General features: G+C 40.0%; 1 protein-coding gene across 5 annotated transcripts in view; it reads right to left on the minus strand.

Moving 5' to 3' along the window:
• Nucleotides 1–21024, minus strand: part of SYTL5 (synaptotagmin like 5) — a 243897-nt gene that overhangs the window by 17294 nt on the left and 205579 nt on the right. The gene's annotated exons all lie outside the window — the stretch shown is intronic.

The following is a 21024-nucleotide window of genomic DNA, read 5'->3' on the forward strand; positions in this document are numbered from 1 at the left end:
AATTCCTGATCTTATAGCTTCTTGGCAGCTCCCTTGGCAGTCCCAACTGGTTTAGGGAGGTATTCTCCGAGTTCAGCATAAAGTATATTTCTTCAGTCTTTCACCTCTAGATAAGGAGGAAATCCTTTCTGTTCAACTCTAGCTGTAGTAGATTCTATTTTCTGAAATTAGATATTGAGTGATACAGCAAAATAAAAAGTGTCGTTTCCAGGGACTTCCCTGGCAGTCCAATGGTTAAGACTCCACACTTCCAATGCAGGGGGTGCAGGTTTGATCCCTGGTCAGGGGAACTAATATCCCGCATGCTGCACGGTGCGGCAGATAAAAAACAAAAAAACCCTGTAGTCTTCAAACACTAGATTTGTTGGACTTCTCTTCCTCGAAATTCTATAGTTAATGGAGATATTCAAGTACCTCTTGGAGAAATATCACACAAGCCATCATGAAACCAATCAGCACAAATGACCATTTTTCTTTAGCAATGCTAATCATCCAGGTGGAAGAAGAGAAAAGGCATGTTGGAGAACTGATCTAGGGGTGGAAGGTTGTGCTAAAGGTGGCAGGACAACGTTGAGGGAGTTGATTGTAGGACTGAGAAAATGTGATGACCCAACAAGGTCCAGGATCAGTCTAAAAAGAAATAAGGACAGTAATGGGACTAACATATTGAAAGAATACAGGGAAGGGCTAGTGATCACCAGGTGGTAGAACACTGAGTGTAATGAGTATAAAGATAGGAGGCATTTAGAAAATAGGTGGTGACAGCCAAAGAATGGAGGAAAACATCCTTGGAATTGGGATGTTAGAGACTTGGATGGGTTGTCCACATGGATGATAAGACCTCTTGGCAAGAGTTAAGGCAGAGAAGATAAATGAGATTCAAGTTCCAAAGGCTTATATAAGTGTGGAGGAGAGAACAGAATGTAGTTTTGTGGCTGTAAGGGGAGGCTGATGGAAAGTCATATGCTAGGGGGCAGGAATCTCAGACAAAGTCTTTTGCTTAGGTTAGGTTAAAAATGAACAACAATTGGAGAGGGCAGTGGAGAACTGGGAAGATATTGGCAGTACCCTTCAACCAAGAAATATTGGAGTATGAAAGAAAGAACAATATCCTCTTTGAAAAGTGATGCAGGAGAAAGTCAGGATTTACTTAGGATTGTTCTGAAAAGATACCAAAGATATAGGAAGGTTAGCTTACTATGAAATGTGTGTGTGTGTGTGTGTGTGTGTGGCAGTGGTCCAGAAGGCATCACAGAAAGCTCTGGGAGAGAGTTCAGCTGGGGCATACTCAGAGCAGTATGAGAATGACAGGACAACAGAAGACTAGTGAGAGGATTGGCAAGACGTCTCATGCTTATAACTGGAGGATTATAGAAATCAGCATGGATGAACTTGACGGGCTTTGAGGTTCCCATTTTAGGGTACAATGTTTTGGGGGCAGAACTGACTCTCATGGTGATTTCTAAGTATCCTGTCCTAGACTTCAACGCAGGAAGATCTAGGTCCAGCCCCCCACCCTGGTCAGAACTGGCTCTATGGTGAGGGCTGGGCCCGGCTCTTCTTGTTTCAGGGTCTAAGAGAGGTTACATAGGTTATCATCATGACTTCCACAAGAAGGTGACAGGATTCCCTAGAGAGTACAGCTGACTCTTGAACAATGTGGGAATAAGGGGTGCTGACCTCCCCCCACAGTTGAAAATATGCATATAACTTTAAAGTGGGCCCTCTGTATCTGTGGTTCTGCATCCATAGATTCAACCAACCTCAGATCACGTAGTTCTGTAGTATTTACTATTGAAAAAAAAAATCCACATATAAGTGGACCCACACAGTTCAAATCTGTGTTGGTCAAGGGTCAACTGTAGTTGGTTCCATGTGTGGGGCAGGAAAACTCAAAAGGGAGCCTGAGAAATCTTGTTGTTTTCAAAAGGTCAGAAACAACACATCTTGTTGTTTTCAGAGGTAAATGAGGTAATATTTTTTTAAAGTGAAGATAAGGAGCCCCTGCAAGTGAATAATAAAATACAAGTTAAAAAATTAGCAAAACATTTAATCAGACAGTTCAAAAAGAAGACATATGAATGCCATAAAAGCACATGAAAAGATGTTCAACATCTTTAGTCATCAGGGAAATAAAAAATGAAAACCGCAATAAAATACCTTTGGAAAAACCAGTAATTTCTTATAAAGTTAAACATACTTCCCTAAGACGCAACAATTCCACTCCTTGGTATTTACTTAAGAGAACAGAAAATAAAGCTTCAAAAAGGCTTGAAGCTTTATTCATCATAATCCCCACTGGAACCGGCCCAAGAGAATATATAAACTGGCAAGATGGAATACTGCTCAGCCATAAAAATGAACAAACTACTGATATGTGCAACTTATAGATGAAATTCAAAATCATCTTGAGTGAAAGAAGCTTGACCCAAATGAGTACATATTGTATAATTCCCTTTATATGAAATTTGCAAACAGACAAAAGTAGTCTGTAGTGACAGAAATCAGCACAACGGTGGTTTCATCTACCAGGGGAGAAATTGATTGGAATGAAGCATAAGGGAAACATCATGGGGTGTTAGAAATGTTCTATCTTGATAGGGATGTGGGTTGCATGGCTGTATACATTTTTCAAAACATGTCCAACTGTACACTTTAAATAGGTACATTTCATTGTAGGTAAATTATACTTCAACAAAAAAGTAAAAAATGAAGGAATAAATAAGTTAGTCTGAAGAAAGAGCTAATAAAGGCCAACTGCTTACAGTTTGAATACCAAAAATATGACAACGATCAACGTCAACTGGAACTATAAGTCCACAATGATGTAAAATGGTCAAAAACCAGAAACCATGTTTTAAAAAGACATATATAATGATGTGAATCAATAACAAAATGCAAGTACGAACAAAGGATGTTAGATAGATGACCATCCACCAAGGATGAAGGGGTAGTCTATGAGAAAGTGATGTTGGCCCAACATCAGAAGCACATAGATAAGACAATATAAAATTAGAGTCAGTATGTGGATTGTGGGAAAATAGTTTCTAGAACACGGCACAGCTGGAGGAGGACATATTTTTCAAGGACATGGTATTGACTCTGCTGTCTCTCCACAGATGAGGACATGGCCTTGCGGATCTTCGTTCAAATATGAGAAAAGACAGTAATTCCATTTCATTTATCAGCAGTGTAGTTCATACCATACGAACTCTCCTGCTAATAATTATAAATCTGGAAAAACAACAACAACAAAAGTTGCCTGAGTTCACTGGAATTCAACCAAAAGCAGGCAAAGACTACAGAAGATATGACCCTCAAAGAATGGAAGCACACTGGATGAGATCCACATTTAGTGGGCTTTGCCTCAGAAGCCTCCTCCATTTGCTTGGTGAATTGGACATGGAGCTCAAGCAGAAGGATGCAGTCTTACTGAGCTAAGGATTCGCAAGACAGAGGTAGAGTGGCTAGAGAGACTAGAAATTGAGGAGGAGACATGAGAGAGGAGAAAGCCACAGGGAGGGAGGCTCCAAATATGCCTATAAATTCATCTCAAATCCTTAACTGACCCCTGAAGTGTACATGTGCAGAGCAAAGCTCCAAGGAGTCCAGGGGCAAAACAACAGCTGAAAGAACAGACATCTCAGTAGCTAGTCGGTGCCAGAGACTGAATCAAGCAAGGTAAAGGAGCTCTTTGAACAAGTTGGGCTTCCACTGAAAACCCAGAAGTAAAGACTAAGCCTCTGGTCTAAGGTAAACTGAAATAGATCTGCTCAACAAAGCCTAAAACCAAACTTCCACAAGATCAAACTGATGAATTAGTAATTTAACTGTGCAATAACGAAAATCAGGCTAGCCTATGTGTGTAAACATTTCCTTAAACCAGTAGCTCTCAAACCTTTGAAGGACTCCAAAGCACTTTCATTTATGTTGGTTACATCTACCAATATTTACTGTGCTAGAAATTAAAACTGAGAAGAAATCAATCCCATTCACAATTGCACCAAAAAGAATAAAATACCTAGGAATATTTTTTTTTCATTCATGTGTCATATTTATTGAGCACGGCACCTTTTTTTTTTTACTTGTTTAAAATTAATTTTTATTGGAGTATAGTTGCTTTACAATGTTGTGTTAGTTTCTACTGTACAGCAAGCAGACAAAGGGGCAAGGTAAAATCCCCCAAGACCAAATAAATGAAGAGGAAATAGGCAATCTACCTGAAAAAGAATTCAGAGTAATGACAGTGAAGATGATCCAAGATTTTGGAAAGAGAATGGAGGCACGGATCGAGAAGATACAAGAAATACTTAACAAGGACCTAGAAGAACTAAAGAACAAACAATCAGTGATGAACAACACAATAACTGAAATGAGGAATACACTAGAAGGAAACAAAAAGATCCAAGGAATATATTTATCCAAGGAGCTGAAAGACCTGTACACTGAAAACTATAAGATATTGATAAAAGAAACTGAAGGCACAAGTAAACAAAAAGATATTCCATGCCCATCAATTGTAAGAATATTGTTAAAATTTCCATATTATCCAATGAAATATACAGATTCAATGCAATCTCTATCAAAATTTCAATGTAATTTTTCAAAGAAACAGAATAAACAATTCTGAAATTCATATGGAACTACAAAAGACCCTGAATAGCTAAAGCAATCTTGAGAAAAAGGAACAAAGCTGGAGGCATCACACTCCACTCCCTGATTTCAAACTACATTACAAAGCTATAGTAATTGAAACAGTATGGTACTGGCCTAAAAACAGACACACAGACCAATGGAACAGAACAGGGAGTCCAGAAATAAATTGATGCATGTATGGTCAATTAATTTACAATAAAGGAGCCACGAATATACAATGGGGAAAGGACAGTCTCTTCAATAAATGGTGTTGGGAAAACCGAACAGCCACATGCAAAAGTATGAAACTAGATCACTACCTTACACTGTACACAAAAATCAACTCAAAATGGATTAAAGACTTGAATGTGAGACCTGAAACCATGAAACTCCTAGAAGAAAACATAGGCAGTAAGCTTCTTGACATCATCTTGGCAATGATTTTTTGGATCTGACTTCAAAAGTGAAATCAACAAAAGCAAAAAGAGTCAAACTAAAAAGCTTCTGCACAGCAAAGGATATCACCAACAAAATGAAAAGGCAACCTATCAAATGGGAGAATATATCTGCAAATCATATATCTGATAAAGGGTTAATATCCAAAATATATTAAATGATACAACTCAATAGCAAAACAACAAGCAATCCAATTAAAAACAGAGATGATCTGAATAGACATTTTTCCAAGGAAGACATACAGACGGCCAATGGTACATGAAAAGATGCTCAACATTACTAATCATCAGGGAAATGCAAATCAAAACCACAAAAATATCACCTCACACCTGTTAGAATGGCTATTATCAAAAAGACAAGACAGATAACAAGTGTTAGTGAGGATGTGGAGAAAAGGGAACTCTGTGCACTATTGGTGGGAATGTAAATTGGTGCAGTCACTATGAAAAACAGTATAAAGGTTTCCTCAAAAACTTAAAAATAGGACCACCATATGATCCAGCAATTCCAGTTCTGGTTATTTATCTGAAGAAAATGAAAACACTAATTCAAAAAATATATTCACCCCCATATTCATTGCTGCATTATTTACAATAGCCAAGCTATGGAAACAACCTAAGTGTCCACTGATGGATGAATGGATAAAGAAGCTGTGGTACATATAATACAATGGAATATTATTCAACCATAAAAAAGAATAAAATAATGCCATCTGCAGCAACATGGATGGACCTAGAGATTATCATACTAAGGGAAGTAAGAAAGCCCGAGAAAGACAATTATTATATGATACCTCTTATACGTGGTCTAAAAAACAAACAAACCCCAAGCTCAAGAACAGATTGGTGGTCACCAGGGAGATGGAGGTAGTTGGTAAAATGGGTAAAAGGGGTCAAAAGGCACAAACTTCCAGCTGTAAAATGAATAAGTCATGGAAATGTAATAACAGCAAGGTGACTACTGTTAATAATATTGTATTTCACATTTGAAAGTTGCTAAGAGAGTGGATCCTAAAAGTCCTCACTGCAAGAAAAAAAATTTTTTTGTAAATATGGTGACAGATGTTAACTACACATATGGTGATTTCACAATATATACAAATATTGAATCATTATGTTTTACACCTGAAACTAATGTCAGTTGTACCTCAATTAAGACTCAAAAAGTTTTAAATAATTTATATTTCAATTCATTTAGGAAAAAATTAACTCATGTTAATGTAGATAGCACATTTTTTAGAAAAACTACATATGCTTCTCAAACTTTTTAAAAAAGCGAGATGTGTGGCATTATTTTGCATGATTGCAAGCCTCTTCAAAGTGTGCCATAAAAGCAGACTTCTAGATTTTCATATATGCTTTTCCATTCAGTCTGTTGCAATATCAATGTTGTTTTGATTGAAGTATATGAAGAAAATCTGATTTCACAGAATTATACATTTGGAAAAGAGAGAAATAGTTTAATAGCCTTATTTAGATAACTACGGATAGTTTTCATTTACATTTCGCCAGAACTCAGCAAGCGGTAGTTCCTTAAAGATTAACGTCACTGTGGAAAACTTCGTATACTGTGTTGCATTAAAATCCATTGGTCTATCTTGCACTTTGAATGGATCTTTTACCCATGCACGATTTTGTATTCAATAACTGATGCACTGGTCATTTAGAACATATTGGTTCACTGAGTCAGGCAGATCTTCCAAAGGTCGATAAAATTTGTTATACAGTATCAAAAATTCACCTTGATTAATGTCATCACCGATCCTCCTACCAGAAATGTCTCCAAGTATCGGGAAGATGTTTTGCTTCAAAGCTGAAATTTTATCATTGGCAGCACATACTCTTCCTTGAAGTGACAGGCTCACTTTGTTCATTTTTGAGAAAATGTGTGCCCAGTCCTCAAGCCTGAATAACTATAGTTTATCTGTCATTCATTCTTTAAAATAAAAATAGTTGCAAAATGCAGCCAGTTCAATATGCAACTCCAGTGCACTAGTGCTTTTCCTTGAGACAACCCTCAAACTTGGGCACGCATAAAAAATCTTAAAAATCACATGTAATTAAAGGTCAAGATTTAAAGACATTAATAATTTTTACTGCTTCATCAGGACATTTAAAAATGAAAGTGGTGTTTTATTTTCTTAATGTGTGTGTATTTAGGCAAAGAAATTGAAGTGCTAGCAGTTTTACTCACCATTGCTTCTGGACCATCAAAGCAAATGTCAACAGAGTGGGGAAAAGTAAATAAGGAAAATAGCTTTGGCCTTGCCGACCCCTCGAAAAGATTTTAGGGTGCCCAAGGGTCTACAGACCACACTGTGAACTGCTGCCTTAAACTGAAGTGCACCGATTGTGAATATAATTCTGGAATGGTGACAGGGCCTTGAGTAGGAAGGCGTGTAAGAATAACAAAAATTGGGCTTTTTTCTCAACTCTGGCAGGAGTCGTGGACAGTGTGCCTTGTAGGGACCCAAAGCACAAGGGAAAATCCCTTCAAATTTGCTACATCTGTTCCTGTGGTCTGCAGCTGTCTTTCTTTCTTTTTTTTTTTTGGCCGCGCCATGTGGCTTGTGGGATCTCAGTTCCCCGACCAGGAATTGAATTTGCACCCTCGGCAGTGAAAGCACGGAGTCCTAACCACTAGACTGCCAGGAAATTCCCTGCAGCTATCTATCAATAAATTCTATAATCCTTCACTAATTTAATCAGAAATGAATAGCAGGGATGAACGGACTCTTCTGGCCCATCGAGAATCCAAACACTGCATATACATTATCTCATTTAATCTTCACAAGAAGTCACAAATACTTCCTCTCCTTCCTGCTTTACTTGCTTTTTAACAATATTAAATTTGGCACCTGGAGTCACAGAAGAGATACTGGAAGGTGCCCCTTACCTTAGTGCCCTAAGGGGTGTGTCTTTTTCAGCAAACATCATACTTAGCCTACCGGTTCTCTCAACACCATTTGTGCCAGTCTTTCTTAACCTCGGATGCACAATGAAATTACTTGGGGAGTTTTAAAAAACACTGATGCTTTGGTGCCATCCCAAGAGATTATGATGGAAGTTTCCTGGGTGCAGACAGGGCCTGGAGAGACTTTACAAGGGGATTCTCATGTGCAGCCAAAAGTGTAAATCACTATTTTGGATGAGGTGTGAAGGATGCCGGTATAACCACTGACATAAACACTTACCAAAGTCATTGCTTCTCTGCCTATGGCCAATGTTTAGAGTTTGCATTACAAAGTTAGAAGCACGCTTATCTCATCTAAAATACAGCACTTGTTTCTCCTCAGGAGAAAGACATAGAAATGATGCAAGGCAACTATCTTTGTTAATCAGAATCAATTTTACTGGTGAATGTGCAGTGTGAAGATAGATTTCTCATATTTAAAAAAATTTTTATTGAAGTATATTTGATTTACAATGTTGTATTAGCTTCTGGTGTACAACAAAGTGATCAGATACACACATACACACACACACACACACACACACACACACACATTCTTTTTCATGTTCTTTTCCATTATAGTTTATTACCGGTTATTGAATATAGTTCCCTGTGCTATACGGTAGGACCTTGTTGTTTATCTACTTTATATATAATAGTTTGTATCTGCTAACCCCAAACTCCTAATTTATCCCTCCCCCACCCCCTCTCCCCTTTGGTAATCATAAATTTATTTTCTATGTCTGTGAGTCTGTTTCTATTTTGTAAATAAGTTCAATTGTATCATATTTTAGGTTCCACATATAAGTGATATCATATGGTATTTGTCTTTCTCTTTCTTAGTACACTTAGTATGATAATCTCTAGGTCCATCCATGTTGCTGTAAATGGCAATGTTTCCTTTTTTATGGCTGAGTAGTATTCCATTCCATTCCACAGCAAAGGAAACCACAAACAAAACGTAAAGACAACCCAAGGACTGGGAGAGAATATTTGCAAATGATGCATCCAACAAGGGCTTAACTTTCAAAATACACCAATAGCTCATACAACTGAATATCAAAAAAACAAACAACCCAATCAATAAATGGGCAAGAGATCTAAATAGACATTTCTCCAAAGAAGACATACAGATGGTCAATAGGCACATGAAAAGATGCTCAACATCACTAATCGTCAGAGAAATGCAAATCAAAACTACAATGAGGTATCACCTCACACCAGTCAGAATAGCCATCATTAAAAAGTCTACAAATAACAAATGTTGGAGATGGTGTGGAGAAAGGGAACCCTCCTACACTGCTGGTGGGAATGTAAACTGGTGCAGTCCCTATGGAAAACCGTATGGAGGTTCCTTAGAAAACTAAAAATAGAGTTGCCATATGATCCAGCAATCCCACTCCTGAGCATATATCCAGAGAAAACTAATTCGAAAAGATACTTGCACCCCAATGTTCACAGCAACCCTATTTACAATAGCCAAGACATGGAAGCAACCTAAATGTCCACTGACCGATGAACAGAAAAAGATGTGGTATACATACATCCACGCACACGCACGCGTGCACACACAATGGAATACACTTCTGCTATTATCATGTCATTTCTGAAGATGCTTGGCCTAAGGCTTTGTTTTTCTGTTTGTTCTATGGCTGTGTCGAAGCTTGGGGGAAATTTAATTTCTGTGCACAGAGTTTGGAGTTTTGTTTTGTTTGTCTGTCTCTCTCTCCATCAGAAGTGACAAGTTTCCCTGTAGAGTGATGTTGTACTTAGGCAGCAGTACCCTGGGACTAACAAACTGATTTCAAATGGAACTGAAACACTGTCATCTGTCTGACCACAGATCAAATCTGAATCCTTCTCTCCTGAGTATCTTTCGATGCATCTGTGAGTCTCATGGAATTCCATTCGACTCCTGGGCAGGCCATTAAGTGGGTTTCTGATGTCCTCTGAGAGTAAGCATGGATTCAAAGGCTTGGAGAAAAGAGCCACCTCTTTCTTGGAAAAGTGGAATGGGAAGAAATACTCTCATTTCTCAATAAGTGGCAGCAATTTAGCAGACCATCCTGAGAAGGGACTGATTTCCAAGGCCCTCTAGAGGAATGCTCCTTGGAGCATTAGAGCAGCAGTCCTTGGAGCAGTAGTCCTCCTACTGGCTACTGGTCCCTGGACCATTTCTTAGTGGTTCACAAGGAAATAGGGAGCTGGCCCCAGAATGTAAATCATTAATGTCAATAAATGCATTATTTAGTTTGATAGTTTTTATAGCAAAACTTTCTCAGCAAAGGAAGCAGCACATTGATTTACATTCTGATGTAAGCTCCTTATTTTATCACGGACCAGTGCTCCAGAAGAGGGCCAGAGGAGAGACACTTGTTTCTTTCTCTCTATGGGAACAATGAGGAACTTAAGAATTAGAAAAAGGAAACACAGCAGATTTTTCCAAAGGCACAATAGCTCCTGTACTAGTCTGATAGCCTCAGTTATTGCTAGATTTCTGTAATCAGACAGCCTATGCAGATCGGGTCACTAGTTTTGCTAAAGAGTTGGCAAGTTTTAGACAGGCAGCCTAGACTAAGTAATGTCTTAGGCTGTAAAGAAGGCCCATGGCTGTTAAAATAGGCTTGGCCAGAACATATGCCAGTTGTCATGTAGGGCAGTGAATGTGAGTTAACTGCAACTTGTGAGGACTCTGATGTGTTCCTGGACCATTCTCTTCTTGTAGAAAGCTCTGAACTCAGTTCATGAAGAGTCACAAACAACAGTCAGTTGGCCTGCTTCCCCAAAAAACAAATCGTACCCAGGTCGGTAGCTGTTTCTTTGGAGTCATCTCATTTCAGGAGAAATGGAATGACTCAAGAGCTTTCTAATGTTTTAGCTCTGTTGTAACAGTTAGAAGTCCCGGGCAAGGACATGACCTTGCTATCGATTACCCGTCTCAAGACTAAGAAAGAGCATCTAAGTACTTAAGAAGAATCAATGTTGATTCTGATTTTTGAAGTTCATTCTGAATAACACGCAATCTGTCACAGCACTCCACTGTATCTGTCCTTTGAGGTGAGCTGCACTGTGAATACTAATCATTCATGGATTCATTCATTCACCAGGAGTATATTGCAATTAGCATACTTCATTGATTCTGAGATGTACTCCCCCCCCCACATTTTAACATCTCTGAAGTGGACAGTGTCTTCCAATCAATGACATTTTTTGAGTCTAAGTCCTGGTGGGAAATGGATGGCAGATTCTAGTAGGAATTGAAGACGACATAATGAAAGGATTACTTATAATGGGTGAGCATGGTAAAAGGAACCATTAAGGGATACTGAAGCATTCCAAAGCTAGTAGCATCAGAGGACATTTACCACCCTAGGCTGGAAGGGCAAGTGGAGGAAGTGATAACTGGAACTCAGAGAGAACTCTACGTATAGTTTTAGGACAGACCACCTAAGCAGAGCTGTGATAGAAGAACACAGCCTTTAACAACCCTCAGCTCAGCAGGGAAGGAGCATGGGGAATAAATACCCTGAACTTTCTCTCCTCATGTTCTCTGATCTCCCACTATTGGCTCCAGTTGGCCAAACCCAACTGAAAACCAGAGGGTGAAGGAGCAAAGCCGTTTCAAAAATTGCAGAGAGGGACTCTGGTCGGGCAGACAGAGATCACTCAGCACAGTTCATCCCTTCTACCCTCAGTATCTACTCTTTTTTTTTTTTAAAAAGGAGATGTTGGGCTTCCCTGGTGGCGCAGTGGTTGAGAGTCCGCCTGCCGATGCAGGGGACGTGGGTTCGTGCCCCGGTCCGGGAGGATCCCGCATGCCACGGAGCGGCTGGGCCTGTGAGCCATGGCCGCTGAGCCTGTGCTCCGCAACGGGAGAGGCCACAGCAGTGAGAGGCCCGTGTACCGCAAAAAAAAAAAAAAAAAAAAAAAAAGGAGATGTTGGGGGTAGGAGTTTATTAATTAATTTATTTATTTTTGCTGTGTTGGGTCTTTGTTTCTGTGCGAGGGCTTTCTCCAGTTGCGGCGAGCAGGGGCCACTCCTCATCGCGGTGCGCGGGCCTCTCACTATCGCGGCCTCTCCCGTTGCGCAGCACAGGCTCCAGACGCGCAGGCTCAGTAGTTGTGGCTCATGGACTTAGCCACTCCGCGGCACATGGGATCTTCCCGGACCAGGGCTCGAACCCGTGTCCCCTGCATTAGCAGGCAGATTCTCAACCACTGCACCACCAGGGAAGCCCTAGCATCTACTCTTCTGTCTGAATAAAAATTTCATGTCCCCATCACCTACTGAAGTCAGCAACCTAGAGCCAACAGACTGGCTGTTTGTTTTTGTCAACAGACTTATTGGAACACAGGCACACACATTTTAAACATATTGTTTATGGCTGTTTTTGCTCCACAATGGCAGAGATGAGTAGTCGCAACAAAGACTGGGTGGCCCATAAAGCCTGAACTATTTACTATCTGTCAGATACTATCAGAACATTTCCTGACTGTCGACTACTGGATCAGTTCTCTCATATGCCCACCTGAAACTTAAAATCTTACCTACCACCAGTGCTCTTCCCAGAAGCTAGTTGGAGAAAAAGGGTGGAAAAAACAGTTAATCAAGACCAAACAAAGATGCTTCAAACCCACTTACGTAGCTGGTCATGAGATCTGCGTTAATAATCATTTCAAATTCTCCTGACTCTCTGCCAGCACTTCAGCTGCATTGCTTTACCTGAAGGATGGACCCAAACCTTCATTCGGGAAGGATCTGATTCCTTAGTGGCCGTTTTCATTGGGTTGCTGCAGTTTTCCCTTGGCCAGGATGACTGAGCAATGGAGTACTGAGAGATGCCTCAATAAATCCCCTGAGCTCTGGCCATTGTTCTCCTTGTAAACCACTGTGGATGAGCAATGCAATTTCCTCTTGATAATCACCTGAGCTAGTACAGGTAACCTCTTCTCTACCTGTAGGTTTAGTGGTGTGAAGAGCACCATAAATTTCAGAGGCGTTCTCAGCTTCCAGTATGATAGAACCACGACTGTTTCCTATGTAAAAATGCTAGTGCCTTCCTTGGACACCACAGCCCTTAGGCTCACTGAACCCAAGTTCATGCAGACATACAGGAAAAACTACTTAAGTAGGCTATTAGGTATAACAACGAGAAGGGCCATCCCCATTTGCACATCTTTGTCCCTTAACCCATGGGTTTTGGCTACAAGGGCTACAGCACCATATTTTGGCTGCTGATTTAAAGCATATACTCTATCATGTAAGATTCTCTCCAGCCTCACTAAGCATTGTATATTAGCTCATTCTATAATTGAGCTTTGAGTAAACCATTCCATTCTTCTATCAAACCAGCTATTTTCAGGTGCTGAGACACATGGTAAGACCAATGAATTCCATAGCATGAACTCCCAGATGCACTTTCTTCACTGTAAATTGAGTTTCTACGTCAGAGGAGAGACCATGTAACGTCTTCTTTGAGTCTAAGTATAACGGTGCATTCACATGACAGAGAACAGTTTATCTTTACTCTCTTATCTAAGAAAAGATCACCATCTCTCTGGCTCTTTGTTATAACGGGCTCCAGAGGAATATTGATTGTCTTTACATATGGAATAGTAGACTCATCCACCATATTGATGACATTCTTGCTATTCCAGATGTGCCATCTTTACCAGAGCAAAAAAATAAAGTCTCTGGTACCTGGTACCCAAATATTGACTGGGAAAATTTTTTTCATTCCTATCAGCAAAGATAATCAGAAGCAGGGGTGTCTATTGTAGAGACCAAAGGGAATCTTTTTAAGGGAACATACTTCTTTCAATGACCATCTCTGCACATTCTGAGAAATCTAAAAGAGAAATCCCTCTTAATTTCTGGCTACCTGGTTTTTTGCTGGGTATTAGAGGTACAAATATTGGAAAATCATTTTTTCCCCATTCATTCCAACAGACTAACTAAGCATCTACTACTTTGACACATGCCTGTAATGCTCCTCAAACACACAGCTAAAATTCTATTTTGAGAGCCTACTTCTTTTTTTTTTTTTTTTTTTTTTGCGGTACGCGGGCCTCTCACTGTTGTGGCCTCTCCCGTTGCGGAGCACAGGCTCCGGACGCGCAGGCCTAGCGGCCATGGCTCACGGGCTTAGTTGCTCCGCGGCATGTGGGATCTTCCCGGACCAGGGCACGAACCCGTGTCCCCTGCATCGGCAGGCGGATTCTCAACCACTGCGCCACCAGGGAAGCCCTGAGAGCCTACTTCTTAAGAACACCCCAATACCAATTACTGTATCAGTTAGGGTCCCAGCCAGAAACAAATGGAACACTGAAACTGTCACTGTGACACTGAGGAAAAATTAATTAAAAACTACTTATAAAGGTGTGGTCAAGGTTAAGGGAAAGTAATGAGGGATGGTGAAACTGGCCACAGTCGAGGACTTTACCACTCATAGGCCTGAAGGGGTGAAGGGAGGGAGTGGTGACCGTAGGTCCAGCTGGAGGAGAAGGCCACCTGCCAGGAGCTATAATCCTGAGCAGAGGAATGTAACCCCTGGCACTTTGTGACCCAGCAGGAAAGAGCCAAGGGAAGAACTGTATCAATCTCACTTTCTTCCCACCATTCAACCTCCTACTGGTTCCTTCCTTTGGCTAATCCCAACCCAAATCCACAGGGCAAGACAGCCCCAATAAAGCAGTTCATTAAGGTTGGCCTCTTGGGGCATAGAGCAGTGTGAGGAAGGGCAAAGAGAAAAAAAAAAAAAAGCAGAGACAGAGGTAGAACATCCAGAACAACATCTTACTGTTATAATTGGCTGCATTTCCCCCCCTTTTTAGAGGTATCTGAAGCCCTGATGCACCTTACAATCAATGGCTTCTTAAAGTCAATGAATTTCAGCATGTACAAGGTATCATAGAACTTTAGAACTTGAGGGAATGTTAGATTGTACTTAGTCTAAGCCCCTCGGTTTATAGATGAGAAAACTGAGGCTCAGAGAGTAGAAACGTCTTGCTCAAAATCCACAACGAGTAGCAGAGCTATTACCCTCTTTCATCCTTCTGCAGGATGGACAAAAATGTATTCCTGACTCAGGCCTCACGTTTTTCACTGGCCTAAGCCAAGCTGGTCTCCAAATGCTTTTCTCCATACCTGATTATCATCAGCCACACAAGTGCTAAATACTGACTGACAGTAGAAGAGACATCATCTAGAAGATGTCTGTCTCACTGGTATTATGGAATAGAGCTTTTAGGGGCTCTACTTCCTCAGGCTTAGAGGAGACTGTATCTAGGTTCAGTCGGTCCTCATTGGATTCAGCAGGTTGGAAGACTCATCCATAATAAAAAAAAAAATAGCCAGCTCTTCATTGCACGTACTCTGAAATGACGTCAGCTACACACTGGGGAATGTCTTCAGGATAGTAACAGGAGAACACAAGAAAAAAAAGGATGCTAGTAAGCATCCATGTGTTTATGGGAAGGAATCAAAATTGAGGAAGAGAAAGGACTCAAAGAAAAGACTGATTGCAAATCAAAACTACAATGAGGTATCACCTCACCCCTGTCAGAATGGCCAACATCAGTAAGTCTACAAACAATAAATGCTGGAGAGGGTGTGGAGAAAAAGGAACCCTCCTACACTGTTGGTGGGAATGTAAATTGGTGCAGCCACTATGGAGACAGTATGCAGGTTCCTTAAAAAACTACAAATAGAACTACCATACGACCCCGCAATCCCACTACTGGGCACATCTCCAGAGAAAACTCTAATTCAAAACGATACATGCACCTCAATGTTCATAGTAGAACTATTTAAAACAGCCAAGACACGGAAGTAACCTAAGTGCCCATCAACAGATGAATGGATAAACATGTGGTACACACACACACACACACACACACACACACACACACACACACACACATACTGGAATACTACTCAGCCATAAAAAAGAATGAAACAATGCCATTTGCAGCAACATGGATGGACCTAGAGATTATCATACTAAGGGATGTAAGTCAGACAAAGACGAATATCATATGATATCATTTATATGCGGAATCTAAAAAGTGATACAAATGAACTTATTTACAAAACAGAAATAGACTCACAGACATAGACAACAAACTTATGGTTACCAAAGGGGAAAGGTGGGGGGAGGGATGTTAGGAGCTCGAGATTAAAATATACACACTACTATATAAAAATAGATAACCAACAAGGACCTACTGTATAGCACAGGGAACTATACTCAATATACTGTAATAACCTATAATGGAAGAGAATATGAAAAAGAATACACACACACACAACTGAATGACTTCACTGTACACCTGAAACTAACACAATATTGTAAATCAATCATATTTCAATAAAAATTTTTTAAAAAGAAAATACTGATAAATGGGGTGTGTCTTAGGCCAATGTTCACATCAACTACAACTAACAGTCTTTTAAGTATCAAGTACCTTAAATATCAAGGTCCCATCTGCCATATTCTCTACACCAGTGCTTCTTAAAGTTTATTGTGCTTGCAAATCAACTAAGGGCCTTGTTCTAATGAATATTATGATTCATTCTGGCTTGGGACCCAACATTCCTCATTTCCAACAAGCTCCGAGGTAAAGCTAATGCTGCTGGTTCATGAATCACGCTTTGAGAAGCAAGTCTCCAGCTCATAACAAGCACAGAATTTCTATGTGGGGTACATTTTGGTGAAGAACAAAGAGCATGGGCTTTGGGATCTGAAATGGGGAGCTTCATGTAGGGTGAGGCTCTATTATACTCTAGCTGGGTTATTTAACCTCTCTGAGACTCATGTCTCTTTTTTTTGGTCCTTTGTCTTTTTAAAACACAGATAATAAATTAGATAACAATTTTTAAAGCCCCTGACGTACACTAGGTGCTCAATAAATGTCACTTCTGATCCCTTCCCTTGTCACTACCCATGATTTACTGAGGGGAAGGCAAAGGGAGTGACGGTGTCAGGGTTCAGCTTTACAGGAAAATAAGTGAGCAAGAACCAAAATGAGGGTTAGATTCAACAGCTAAGCACCAAGAAGAGTTGTTCAATGTCATCCTAGCCTTAGAAATAGACACCAGATAGTCATCCAATCTGTGTGTCTCAACTCAGCAAATGAGCTTCGCTCCAAAGACAAATAAGTATAAAAACAGGAGGAATAGGTGACACACAATGCATCTTCAAGTACCCAGGAATAACTTGTCACAGAACACAGGAGAGATCTTAGGAAAGTGAATTTAATGAAAAAGACATCACACTTTGCAGTAAGTACAGAGTGGCACAAAGCTTTGGTCTGGGGTGCATATTCCATACAGAAGCTTAGAAGTAGGAATGTTAAGTGTTTAAGCGTGGCTACTAATTTTGTACTAAATGTGGCAAAACAAGTAAATAGGAACAGTCATTTGTACCCAACAATAGAACCAGGAAAACTAGCAAATGAATGCAGACCTCCCATCATCTCCAGGGAATTTTCTTTTTTTTTTTTTTTTTCGGCCGTGAGGTTTGTGGGATCTTAGTTCCCTGACCAGGGATCGAACCTGGGCCCTTGACAGTGAGAACACAGAGAACTAACCACTGGACCACCAGGGAATTCCCAAGGGAATTTTTAAAAAAAATTATTGCTTTTAGATCTTTCAACCTTCTCTCTCTCTCCCTCTCCCCCCCACCAAAAACAGTGATACTGTATCGTGCACTTAAAAATTTGTTAAGAGGATAGATCTCATGTTAAGTGCTCTTACCACAATGAAAAAAAAGTGAGCTACCAAGCCACAAAAAGGCATGGAGGAACCTTAAATGCATATCGATAAGTGAAAGAAGCAAGTCGGAAGAGGCTATAACCTGTATGATTCCAACTATATGACATTCTGAAAAAAGGCAAAACTATAGAGCCAGTGGTTGCAAGAGATTGGAGCACAGGAGATTTTCAGGACAGCAAAATGATTCTGTATGATAATGTAATTGCGGATACATGGTATTAGGCACTTGCTGAAACCCATACAACTGTAAAACACCAAGAATGAGCCCTAATATAAACTATGGACTTTAATTAATAATAATGTACCAATATTGGTTAATTAATTATAATAAACATACCACACCAACAAAAGATGTTAATTACAGGAGACACTTGCAGGGGGAGGGGAGTGGTAGTATATGGGAACTCTTACTTTCTGCTTAGTTTTTCTGTAAACCTAATACTGCTCTAACTTCTCAGTCTAAAGTCGATTAATTTAAAAGTAAACAAAGAGATCAACTTCGTATCAGAGCAGGAGCTTAGGAGAGTAAACTGGCAGCCAAAGCAGGCGGGTGCCAGTGACATGGCAGATATAGGTGACCTGGTCACTGGCAGAGTTTGGAAAATTACCGCTCATACTTCTTCCCAAGGAGAGCTACCATTCCAACGTCCCAGTAACCCAGTGATCCTCAGCTGTTCTTAGGGTATTGAAAGTGTGTCTTCCCTCTCCAGTCCGCTAAACCCTTGGACTCATCTTCAGGCCCAGAGCAAAACAGCCTGCCTGTGACAATTACACTCAATCCAGGAACCTAGCGCATTCAGAGTTGGGCCAGTTCTTGCCCTGATGATGTGCTGCCTGTCTCAGAGGTTCTTTAAATATTTGTACACCATTTACTTTGAGGAACCCTGCCTGGTGGAAGGGATAAAGGAAATCTCCAATGGAGGGGAAGCTCCAGTGGAGGCAAACCCCCTTTTCCCTATGTCCTTAGCAATTCATGCCTGGCCCAAGTGATATCCGCCATTCAGCAAAACAGAAACCCTGTCTCTAATCAGACCTGTCTTTCATCAACCATGAATTGCTCTTCAGCTATGGGGTCCCCTCCTCACTTATTTACTCAAGCAGACATTATTTCTTCCTGCTAATACCATACTTTTCTTGAGAGGAGTTCCCCACCTCATTACCTTTTCAGGGATGTTTAGTACCCCTTAAAATTTGACAACCTGGGAAGCAGCCAGGGCAACCCCCCTCACCCCAGCCTGGCTTTGTGCATTCAGATGCTTTGCAAACAAATGACTCTAACAGAGCTGGGTTCGGAGGTGATAGGAAAGAGCTGAAAATTAATAATAACATTTCCATTAATCCAAGTGGCATAAAGCATTGAGGGCCTCTCCTAAGGTTCCGGGCTGCACCCCATCAGTCAGAGGCACAATGTAAGACGATATGTAGGAATCAAGGAGGACGAATGAACTGTGGGTAGTGAAGAAGGTCAAAAGCAAGAAGATTCAGGAAAGTCTAGACATTTCTTTCTTCATATCAACTGAAAGCCAACGATCTCTCTTCAAAAATGTTAATTTATGAATAACGAATGTTGGGAAGGATGGAAAAGAAAATACATTCCCAACACTCAATCACTCTAACTACAGTTCAAACATAAATGACTGACATAAACTGTTTTGTGGTGGAATGGCTCCCTTCCTTCCTTGTTTCCAAATGTGAAAGATTAAAAAAATTTTTACTGTTAGGACTCATCAGTTCCCATGGATCTGCACAAACAAGTTTCAACTTTCTGAAGACAAAATGAACCTCTGGCTAAGCAGAAAAACATGCTAAGAAAGAACAATCGGATTCCTTTCCCAAAGTAGGCAGATCTAACAATAAAGGGATAAAAAGAAAATATTTTGATTCAAATCCATATCTAGTTCTCTGCCCTTCTATGGACTTTTTTTCCTCAGCAAACATCCATGATTTAAACTTTTGCTATAACTATTATAATAAAATGTTTTACTTGTTTTAGTAGTGTCTGCCTCAATCAGAGAAAAAGGAAAACGATTAGAGACAATTTTCCTCTTGTGCTGAAATACTGGAAAGAAAAATATGATCTACTCCCTATATGCATATTTTGTCACTTATAGGCAATACTAACTATATATTCTACCTCCCTTTTCCAAGTATGAAAGGAACCCTCTGCTGGAATAGTTCAATAAATTCTAATGTGGTAAATGAGGTACAATTGCTAATCTTTGAAACACTATGCATTCCTCATAATGACAACAGCTTTTTGTATTTCTATGGAATTTCTTTTGAGAGAATGGTACATTTCCTTCTGTAGATAAAAAGTGGGATTCTGAACAACATCCCTGTGAAGAAGGTAGGTTTGATCTCCCTGACATAGGGGATAAGCAATGGGCCATAGAAAGAGATGGTCATTACACTGAAAGAACTAACGTTAAGGAAAAGGGTGGAAAGATAGTTTGCTTATGGGTTCCACAACATCGTAACAAAAAACTGACCAGTTTTTCTCTCCCTCAAGTTAAACACTTTTGCAAAACTTACTATCTAATCAGATGCAGTAGGAAATTCCACAATGCGTGACATAGCAAAGTAAGGGGATTTTTTTGTATTGTTGCTGTACACTGGAGACCACTTCATTGTACATAGAATGATTAAGACCTAGCCAAGCACCCAGGAAAAGAAGGGCCTAAGAGATTATGGACTACAGATTGCTATCTCTAGATCACTAATAATGACCTTTTATTTTCACAGTGGGTTAAAATTTACAAAGCATATTCATATATATGCCCTCATTTGAAGTCTTCAATTACTACAAGGTAGCCCAATTATCCCTATTTTACAGGCAACTAGATCAAGGACTAGATTGGATAATTAACTTGACTGAGGTCACATGGCTGGTAAGTAGTCAAGAGTTGAGCTTATGTCAATCTGAGTTCAAGTTTAGACTCCTTCCACCTCACCATGGTTGCCTTGCGATTAATAATGTCCAGGTTAGCCAAAGCCAATCTGTCATCATGATGTAGAGTTGGTCCAAATAATATAGTCAAGATAATTTGTCCTCTAATGCAGTCTTTCTCAAACTGTGATCCACTTTCTCAGAATCACTTAAGAAGCTTGATAAAAATAATGAAGTTTTCTGGAGATTTTGTTCAGTAGGTTTGGAGCACTGCTCTGGAATCAATGTATTAAATTCACACCCCAGATGATTCAGATAA

Source organism: Kogia breviceps, chromosome X, assembly GCF_026419965.1.
Source record: "Kogia breviceps isolate mKogBre1 chromosome X, mKogBre1 haplotype 1, whole genome shotgun sequence".
Classification (NCBI taxonomy): Eukaryota; Metazoa; Chordata; class Mammalia; order Artiodactyla; family Physeteridae; genus Kogia; species Kogia breviceps.